This window comes from Alosa alosa, chromosome 6 (genome assembly GCF_017589495.1).
Source record: "Alosa alosa isolate M-15738 ecotype Scorff River chromosome 6, AALO_Geno_1.1, whole genome shotgun sequence".
NCBI lineage: Eukaryota > Metazoa > Chordata > Actinopteri > Clupeiformes > Clupeidae > Alosa > Alosa alosa.
The window spans coordinates 35,684,373-35,694,755 of NC_063194.1; positions in this window are offsets into that span (position 1 = coordinate 35,684,373).

Below are 10,383 nucleotides of genomic sequence, written 5' to 3' on the forward strand. Positions count from 1 at the left end.
GTTTGCATATCTGTGAGAGACAACGTCTGCATTTGTGTGTGTGTGTGTGTGTGTGTGAGAGAGAGAGAGAATAGTCATCTGAGCTCAGTGGCTCATATTAAAACTGGTAGCTCACAGGAACGGAAGAGACGATTTGCACAGGAGTCAATATCACACACACACACACACACACACACACACGTACATACACAAACACACACATACACACACACACAGCTGAGATCAGTATCAATTTCATACACACACACTCAGCAGGGCTAATATCATACATACACACACACAGCAGAGATCAGTATCAATTTCATACACACACACTCAGCAGGGCTAATATCATACACACACACACAGCAGACATCAGTATCAATTTCATACACACACACTCAGCAGGGCTAATATCATACACACACACACAGCAGAGATCAGTATCAATTTCATACACACACACTCAGCAGGGCTTATATCATACATACACACACAGCAGAGATCAGTATCAATTTCATACACACACACTCAGCAGGGCTAATATCATACACACACACACAGCAGAGATCAGTATCAATTTCATACACACACACTCAGCAGGGCTAATATCATACACACACACAGCAGAGATCAGTATCAATTTCATACACACACACTCAGCAGGGCTAATATCATACACACACACACAGCAGAGATCAGTATCAATTTCATACACACACACTCAGCAGGGCTAATATCACACACACACACACACACCATCTTTCTCTCTCCATCTCTCCTAAACGCACCTCCAATCCCAAATGCAGCCAGTGGCTCAGAGCATGACTTGTGTCTCCTCTGAAGGCATGTGTGTGTGTGTGTGTGCGTATATGCGTGTGTGTGTGTGTGCATATATGCGCGTGTGTGTGTAAGGAGGTTCAGTGAATCCATTACAGCCTTCCAGAGTTTCTTCCGCATTAATTCCATACACCTCAAAGGCCGTTATCTGGCTTATTCCCCCCAAGTGTGTGTGTGTGTGTGTGTGTGTGTGTGTGTGTGTGTGTATGTGTGTATGTGTGTGTGGGCATGTGTGTGTGTGTGTGTGTGCGTGTGTATATGTGTGTGTGTGCGTGTGTATGTGCGTGTGTATGTGTGTGTGGGCATGTGTGTGTGTGTGTGTGTGTGTGTGTGTGTGTGTGTGGGCATGTGTGTGTGTGTGTGTGTGTGTGTGTGTGTGTGTGCGTGCGTGTGTGTGTGCAGCAGGACTGTCAGACCCTTTCATCTGCTGTGCCCCAATAAAGTCTCAAGTCCAGGTTCAACTAAATGGCTTGTGCAGTTCCACAGTGCAGTTCCACAGGGCGGTCCTGGGGAGGTGTTGGGGGTTAGGGTAGACAGGATTCTAGGTTCCTGGCTGGCTGGTGGGTGGGGGGGCTGTCAGTGATGGGAGAGTGGGTAGAGTGTTCAGCATCCTGATTGCTTGGTGGATGAAGCTACTTGCAAGTGTGGTGGTGCGGGAGCGGAGGCAACATGACACGGAAAAGCAGAATAGCTCACATCGGTTACGTCAGTCCAACGTCAGTCAGTCGAACAATTAACGCAAACTGGAAACAGGCGCAAATGGCTTGATAAATCTACCCCTGAATGCTTGAAAAATCCCGATATAAATGGAAAAGTGTTTTCCAAGACTCAAAAGTGCTTGTCCCAAGGAGAAGTGCGAACCTTTACTTTAACTAACTACGTAGAAAACATTATGAATTGCATCCACACATAGCAGCCTTTTAACGGTGTTAAAACCATAGGTTAAAACTACAAGGGTTCCCTCACGAACGTCTTCAAGTGACAGGCACTCAATTAGACTTACACACTACCAAGACAATCTTAAAGTGACAGTTTCTCAACTTAAACCTATACACATACAATGTATTCACGGGGCTGCCGTGCAGAGGCGGTTCTAGGGGCGGGGCCACAGGGGACGACAGAACGTTGAGAACGACAATCAGAGATGCAATTCCATTCCCAAACAACTGGTGGCAGTAATGCTCCTATGAAGCTTGAAAGCTAAAGCACACAGTGAACTGTAAAGGAAAGAATACATTTGGCTAATGTGTCTCTGCTAATGTGAAGAAACGATACATTTGGCTAATGTGAAGAAATCCAGTAAGAAATGTCTCTGCTAATGTGAAGAAAGGATACATTTGGCTAATGTGTCTCTGCTAATGTGAAGAAACGATACATTTGGCTAATGTGAAGAAATCCAGTAAGAAATGTCTCTGCTAATGTGAAGAAAGGATACATTTGGCTAATGTGTCTCTGCTAATGTGAAGAAACGATACATTTGGCTAATGTGAAGAAATCCAGTAAGAAATGTCTCTGCTAATGTGAAGAAAGGATACATTTGGCTAATGTGTCTCTGCTAATGTGAAGAAACGATACATTTGGCTAATGTGAAGAAATCCAGTAAGAAATGTCTCTGCTAATGTGAAGAAAGGATACATTTGGCTAATGAAAGTATCAGCTAGAATTCTAACATGAAGAACCGATAGCAGCGTTTCATCCTCCACAGAAGTTTCTTGGTGAGTCACAAATCTCCATGTTGGTTATCATCATTATGTGAAAGGGATGTTTATTTCTTGCTGTCACAATATGTTAAGTTTGTCAATTAAATTACGAAGCAGCAGCAAGCTTGTAGTGAACTGTTAACTGACTTAATCAGTGAACTGTTAACATTAACTTAACGTTAGGTTACTTGAGTTGAGGTTTGATTGTTAGGCTATTCATTGTTAGCATGCTGATAGATTTTATGTATGGAAAGGTAATGTATGAAGTGTTTGAAATGGTGTTATATGAAACGCAGTTGTTTGTTTGGGGTCCGAAATTAATAATATTACATGCGCTGGCTAAGCCTACCAAATGTAAATAGCGTTCGATTTTTTTGCTTGAGGAAAAAGTTTGGCAGCTGCTAACATGAACATGAGAATACATGCCTAATAGCTAACGCTACGTTTCTGTAGTTAATGTGAGCTATCATTGCAAAGTTATTAACCACTATTCTGAGTGTATTTGATTCATGGGCTTCGCATGAATTCTGTCTCAAAGTGTTAGGACAAGGAGAGTTTCATTCAGAAAAATTGGTTAAATTTTCTACTCTTCACGCAAGCTTTATATGATTTTAAAAAATATAATAACTGGTTTTACAGTTGCCAGACGACATGATGAATACAAGCATGGATTTTGTGACACACATTTGTGTTTCACGTACAGACTGGGATGGCGCAGGAGCTGGTGACTTCAACCCACAGTCTTCAGAACTACCAGTCACCAAGCATAGCTGCTCCTAATGGTATGATGCTATTTCCTATTGCCACTATAGTGAGCATATTTTGTCATTCATTTTAGAAACGCCAGGTTGACAGTGGGTTATGAAGGTTAATAACAATTAAGTTACTCAAACTTGTTTCATTTTCTTCTCTCCAGACATTTCCCATTCTAGAGCAGATGGTTCTGTGCAACCTCTCCTAAACTGGTATTCCGCAAGATGCAGCACGGAAATAGGAAGAGGCCACTCAATGACTTCTGATACAAAGACTTTAAATGGTAGGAATATTCCATCTTTAGTATTTTGCTACCCCTTCCAATATTTTTTTCGCTTTCAAATGACCCATCGTCTGTCTTCAAATTAGAATCAGGCTTTTCTAACTGGAAGCAAGATGGTGGCTTCAAAGACCATTCCAAATCAGACCATTGTAAAAATAGTTGTTGAAAAAATTGTGTAAATATGATGTAGTTGTTGCTCACATGCTGTGTGTGTGTATGTGTGTACTGTGCATGTGTGTGTGTGTGTTTGTTTTAATGTACACAAACTGGCAGTGAAAGTGGTTTCTCTTATCAACAAAAGGGGAAAGAGTTAAAGTAAAACTTGTTTAATTGAACGAAAAATGTGTGTATGATGATGTATGATTTCTGTTTAAAGTATCAATGTATTTCCACTGAAGTGTGTATTATATTTTAGTTTTATATTGTGTTTTCAATGCACATTATAAATAAATGGGAAAATTGTTAAGAATTGTATTGGCTTTTTTGTTTTTTAGCATTTAGCATTCAAGTATTTGAACAAGGTAATACTGGTGAAATGTATGCACCTTACTGCTGTGGTGTAGTTTAGTTAGCTGTAGTGGGTATACTGTGATCAACCCCAAATATTAATACCTATCCTTGTCTGTTTTAAGTGGGTATACTGAGATGGTGATGGTTTTTATGTGGGTATACCAGAGACTTTCTAATGAGGAGACACAGCACTCAAAAAATCCTCCATAGAAATGCATGGTTGTCTACACATATCCCACCCCTTCCTCGGCAAAACGTCGACATGTGAATACATTGAGCCAATCATGTGGTGTGATGTGAATACATTGAGCCAATCATATGGTGTGTTGTGAACTCGCCGATGGAGCAAGATTGGTGTAGTTAAGCCTTGCGCACGCACATTTCTGCCGAATAGGATGCCCGATGAGTGCCCAAAAAGCGTTGCAATATGGCCGTTGAGTGGAGGGACTTGCCTAAAAGGACTTTGGGTATACTGCGTATAGTCCTGTATATCACGTAGACTACGTGCCTCTGCCTTACTGAACAAGGGATTTTCTGTGTATGGATGTTGACTGGTTCTTGGCCCCTCAGTGTATGATGTGGCCCCTGTCTAAGAAAATTCCTAGAACCGCCACTGCTGCCATGGCCTACTGGTTAGCACTTCGGACCTGTAACCGGACGGTTGCCGGTTCGAACCCCGACCAGTAGGCACGGCTGAAGTGCCCTTGAGCAAGGCACCTAACCCCTCACTGCTCCCCGAGCGCCGCTGTTGTTGCAGGCAGCTCACTGCGCCGGGATTAGTGTGTGCTTTACCTCACTGTGTGTTTCACTAATTCACGGATTGGGATAAATGCAGAGACCAAATTTCAACATCAAAAGAGTATATATACTTATACTGTATTACACCCCCCCACACACACCCGTGCCCAAGGTTTCACACACACACACACACACACTGCCATAAATAATCAGTCGATTCTGCTCCCAAGTGGAATCTCCCTCTTCCCATGAGTGCATATGCAAGGAATTCATAACTTGCCATTCTGAATGTGTGTGTGTAAGAGAGAGAGAAAGAGTGTGTGTGTGTCTTGCCATCTGTATCTCATGAGTGGAAGGGGACGACCTGATATGAACTGCAGTGACAGAACCTTGCTGGACAGGCGACCCAGGGTACAGTGTGTGTTTGCGTGTCTGTCTGTTTGTTTGTGTGTGTGTGTGTCTATATGTGTATGCGCACGTGTGTGTGTCTGTATGTGTGTGCGTGTGTGTCTTCTGTGTTTTTGTGTCTGTATGTGTGTGTCTGTATGTGTGTGTCTGTATGCAGGGCTTGGGAAAGACCAAAGAGCCCCTAGCTAGAAGTGTTCAGCTGATGCTCATATACAAACATAACTTTCTCACACACACACACACAGACACAAGTAATCAAGCATTCATGTATGTCCACTACAACTTCTGCCAAGATCGATAACACTTTTATCATTATGTGATCACTCACACACACACAAAACACAATCACATGCACCACACACCCTCACACATAAAACACACACACACCCTCACCCTCACACATAAAACACACACACCCTCTCACACACATAGCTCCCCTCTTCAGGAAGATCTCATCAGGGCTGGTTGGGGGAATAGTAATACAACATTTCCATGTCCAGGGGTGTTGAGTTTCACAGAGACACCATTAGAAACGTAAAACTGTTGCCAGAAGAGAATCTCTCTCTCTCTCTCTCACACACACACACACACACACGGTTTAAGCAACCAAAGCCAGCTCTAGTTTTAATGGGAACCATCCATGAATGCCTGCACACTTCCACCAATCTGTGTGTGTGTGTGTGTGCACGTGTATGTTTGTGTGTGCATGTGTTTGTACATACATCTGTGTGTGTGTGTGTGCACGTGTATGTGTATGTTTGTGTGTGCATGTGTTTGTACATAGATCTGTGTGTGTGTGGACGTGCATGTCTGTATGTGTGTGAGTTTGTGCCTGTGAACTTGCATGTCTGTATGTGTGTAAGTGAGTGAGTGTGTGTTTGTTTGTAAGTGATTGTGTGTGTGTGTGTGTGTGTTTGTACGTGCATGTATGTATGTATGTGTGTAAGCATGTGTGTGTCTGTGTGTGTAAGCATGTGTGTGTCTGTGTGTGTGTATGTGGGTGTATATATGTGTGTAAGCATGTGTGTGTATGTATGTGTGTGTGTGTGTGTGAGAGAGAGAGTGTGTGTGTGTGTGTGTGAGAGAGTGTGTGTGTGTGTGTGAGAGAGTGAGTGCCAGTGCATATTCAGTGATGCTAACTGGTGTATTTTGAAATGGCTTGTTGCCCAATGCTGTGATCAGGGAGGAACAAAGAGCTCTCAGGCTAACTGGCAACCAGCTCAAAACAATCTGTTTGTGTGTGTGTGTGTATGTGTGTGTGCGTATGTGTGCGTGTGTGTGTGCGTATGTGTGCGTGTGTGTTTGTGTGTGTGTGTGTGTGTGTGCATGTGACGGCCAGACGCTGGTTCACAGCAAACACTAAAAAAATACATCTCGCCCGTTGTAACTGCCGCCGAAAACGCAGAAAAAGATGTTTCATTTCCAGCTAAAACATTTCCAGCTTATCCTTCATTGTGTGTGTGTGTGTGTGTGTATGGGGGTGGGGTCATACCAGATTATGTGTTTCTTAACCTCCCTGATGTTACTTGAGTTGAGCAAGTGAGGTTGTGTCTGTGGTTTGGGCCTTTTATGATATCAACAAACGAGTGTCCTGTGAGGTGAGATAGTGAGGTGCAGATAGCTGTCCGCGCCATGATACGTTAAACGAGCGTCCTGTGAGAGCCATGATGCGTTAAACGAGCATCTTGTGATACGTTAAACGAGCGTCCTGTGAGAGCCATGATACGTTAAACGAGCGTCCTGTGATACGTTAAACGAGCGTTCTGTGATACGTTAAACGAGCGTCTTGTGAGAGCCATGATACGTTAAACGAGCGTCCTGTGATACGTTAAACGAGCGTCCTGTGAGAGCCATGATACGTTAAACGAGCGTCCTGTGATACGTTAAACGAGCGTCCTGTGAGAGCCACGATGCGTTAAGCGAGCGTCCTGTGATACGTTAAACGAGCGTCCTGTGAGAGCCACGATGCGTTAAGCGAGCGTCCTGTGATACGTTAAACGAGCGTCCTGTGAGAGCCACGATGCGTTAAGCGAGCGTCCTGTGATACGTTAAACGAGCGTCCTGTGATACGTTAAACGAGCGTCCTGTGAGAGCCATGATACGTTAAGCGAGCGTCCTGTGAGAGCCATGATACGTTAAACGAGCGTCCTGTGAGAGCCACGATGCGTTAAGCGAGCGTCCTGTGAGGTAGGATTCAAACCAGGAGAGAGCAGAGTTGGAGATGCCCATGAGACGTCCGGCTGACGTTGATGATGAAGAACTGGTCAGAAAGATGGAGAGGCGTCACCATGAGGGTGTCTGTGCTGCAGTTCCGAGTGAGGATCAAGTCAAGCTCTTTGCCAGCTTTGTGAGTAGGTGGGCTGCGAACTAGTTTGAGGTCAAAAGAGTGGATCAGGGCCAAAAAGTCTGCTGAGCCTGGGGCGTCTAAGTGGATGTTCATATCGCCGAGAACAAGAAGCGGACAGTCATGCTCGGGGATGGAGGACAGCAGAGTGTCCAGCTCGTCCATAAAGTCGCCTAGTTGGCCTGGAGGGCGGTAGATGACCAGCACGTAGAGTTTTGCTGGGCCGATCACTGTGATGGCATGGAATTCGAATGAGACATATTTGTTTGAAGGCAGCAGCGGAGTGAATTTCCATTTGTTGGAGATTAGCAGGCCCGTCCCACCACCAGATGGGCGAGGAGTGTAGGAGCGTGTGAAGTTAGTGGAGAGTGCAGCCGGGGTGGCAGTGTTCTCTGGTTTAATCCAAGTCTCAGTGAGAGCAAGGAAGGTGGTTGGCATAGCTAGCTATGAAATCCGTTGTGTTGAGAAGGAGGTTTGTGTAGATAGGCAGTCTTGTGTGTGTAAGAGAGTATAGTAGTGTGTGTGTGTGTGTGAGAGAGCATATAGTTGTGTGTGTAGATAGGCAGTTTTGCTGTGTGTTGTAGGCAATGTGTTATGTACCCTTAAAAGTCAAAGCTGTATCTTTGAAAATAGTTGAATCCTTTCTGTAAAGAAATTTGATTGGTAAAGAATTCAAATGTACATGTGAATATGGTAGAGCATTAGTGGGCAGAGACACACTATCATAATCTCACACACACACTGTCATAATTTCACACACACACTACATAACTTCACATATACTATCATAATCTCACATACACACTATCATAATCTCTCACACACACCACATAACCTCACATAGCAACGAGCTGTTGCTGACCTGCGAGCTGCCATGCCAACTGCAGACTAACGTTAGCCTAGCGGTGAGGAGCTGCAGTCTCACAGAGTAACAGGCGATTAAGCTGTTAGAAGTCCACCGAGTTGCGCATCTACGATCGCCCACTACTTCAGACTGTGCTTCCAGTGATCTCCAGACTGCAGTCTACAAGGCCCTAACGTCAGCGTGATCTCCAAACTGCCAGTGAAATTCACTGGGTTGATCATTGCTATCGTTAAAGAACTTTGTTGGCATATCGGTTGTGAAGACACTCTGTGCAGTTTTCACGGATCATCATTGCCCTTGGACATTTTCAGCTGGTTTGGAAATTGGACTCATTTTAACATCACCTTCCCCTTTTTAAATATATTTTCTTTTTGTTTTTCACTTTTTTATTTGTTTATTTGTTGTGTTGTCTGTCTTATATGTCTTGGTGTCAATGGGTACGCTGGCGACTACCATGCCCAGCATTTTTTGTATTTGTTATTTTTAAATGTATTTGTCATGTCTTGATGTCATGGACGCTGGCTGGCGCCTCGCTCCATCCGGCATCGTTTGTCTTGTTATGTGTCTTGTTTGTTGGAGCGCTTTGGGTTGCACATATGTGCATGTTAAATGCGCTTTAAAAATAAAACTGACTTGACTTGACTTGACATACACACTATCATAATCTCACATAAACACTATCATAATCTCACATACACACTATCATAATCTCACATAAACACAATCATAATATCAAATACACACTACATAACTTCACATATACTATCACAATCTCACATAAACACTATCATAAACTCACATATACACACTATCATAATCTCACATAAACACTATCAGAATATCACATATACACAATCATAATCTCACATAAACACTATCAGAATATCACAAATACACTATCATAATCTCACATACACACTATCATAATCTCACATACACACTGTCATAATCACATACACACTGTCATAATCACATACACAATGTCATAATCTCACATCCACACTATCATAATATCACATATACACACTATCATAATTTCACATACACACTATCATAATCTCACATATACATCACTATACACCACGACCAACAACTGTACCTGTCCTCTGCCAGCGTGAAGAGGACACTAGCCACCATTAACCCAGGCAAAGCAGCAGGCCCAGACAACATACCAGGACGAGTGTTGAAGGACTGTGCAGAAGAGCTGAAGGATGTTTTTACAGACATTTTCAACACCTCTCTAGAGCAAGCAGTCATCCCATCACTTTTCAAAACTGCCACCATCATACCCGTGCCAAAGAAATCATCACCATCATGCTTCAATGACTACCGTCCTGTAGCACTCCACGCCCATAATCATGAAGTGCTTGAGCGGCTAGTCATGTCACACATCAAAGCCACCCTACCCCCACCCTGGACCCCTTCCAGTTTGCATACCGAGCCAAACGATCCACGGAGGATGCAATCTGCTCTGCCCTCCATCCAGCCCTCACCCACTTAGACAATAAAGACTCATATGTGAGAATACTGTTCATAGACTTCAGTTCAGCATTCAATACCATAATACCACAACAACTCATCAGCAAACTGGACAAGCTAGGATTCAGTACCTCCCTCTGCAACTGGCTGCTGGACTTCCTGTTACAGAGACCACAAGCAGTACGTGTCACGGACAACACCTCAAGCACTCTGACCCTGAACACGGGGGCCCCTCAAGGGTGTGTGCTCAGCCCCCTGCTCTTCACACTGCTAACACATGACTGTACAACCACTCACAGCTCCAACCATCTGGTGAAGTTTGCGGACGACACAACACTGGTGGGCCTCATCACTAAGGGCGATGAGGCTCACTACAGAGAAGAAGTAGACCTGCTGGCTAAATGGTGCAAAGACAACAACCTCCTGCTAAATGTCAGCAAGACCAAGGAGATTGTTGTCAACTTTCAGAGAGGCCACAAACAAC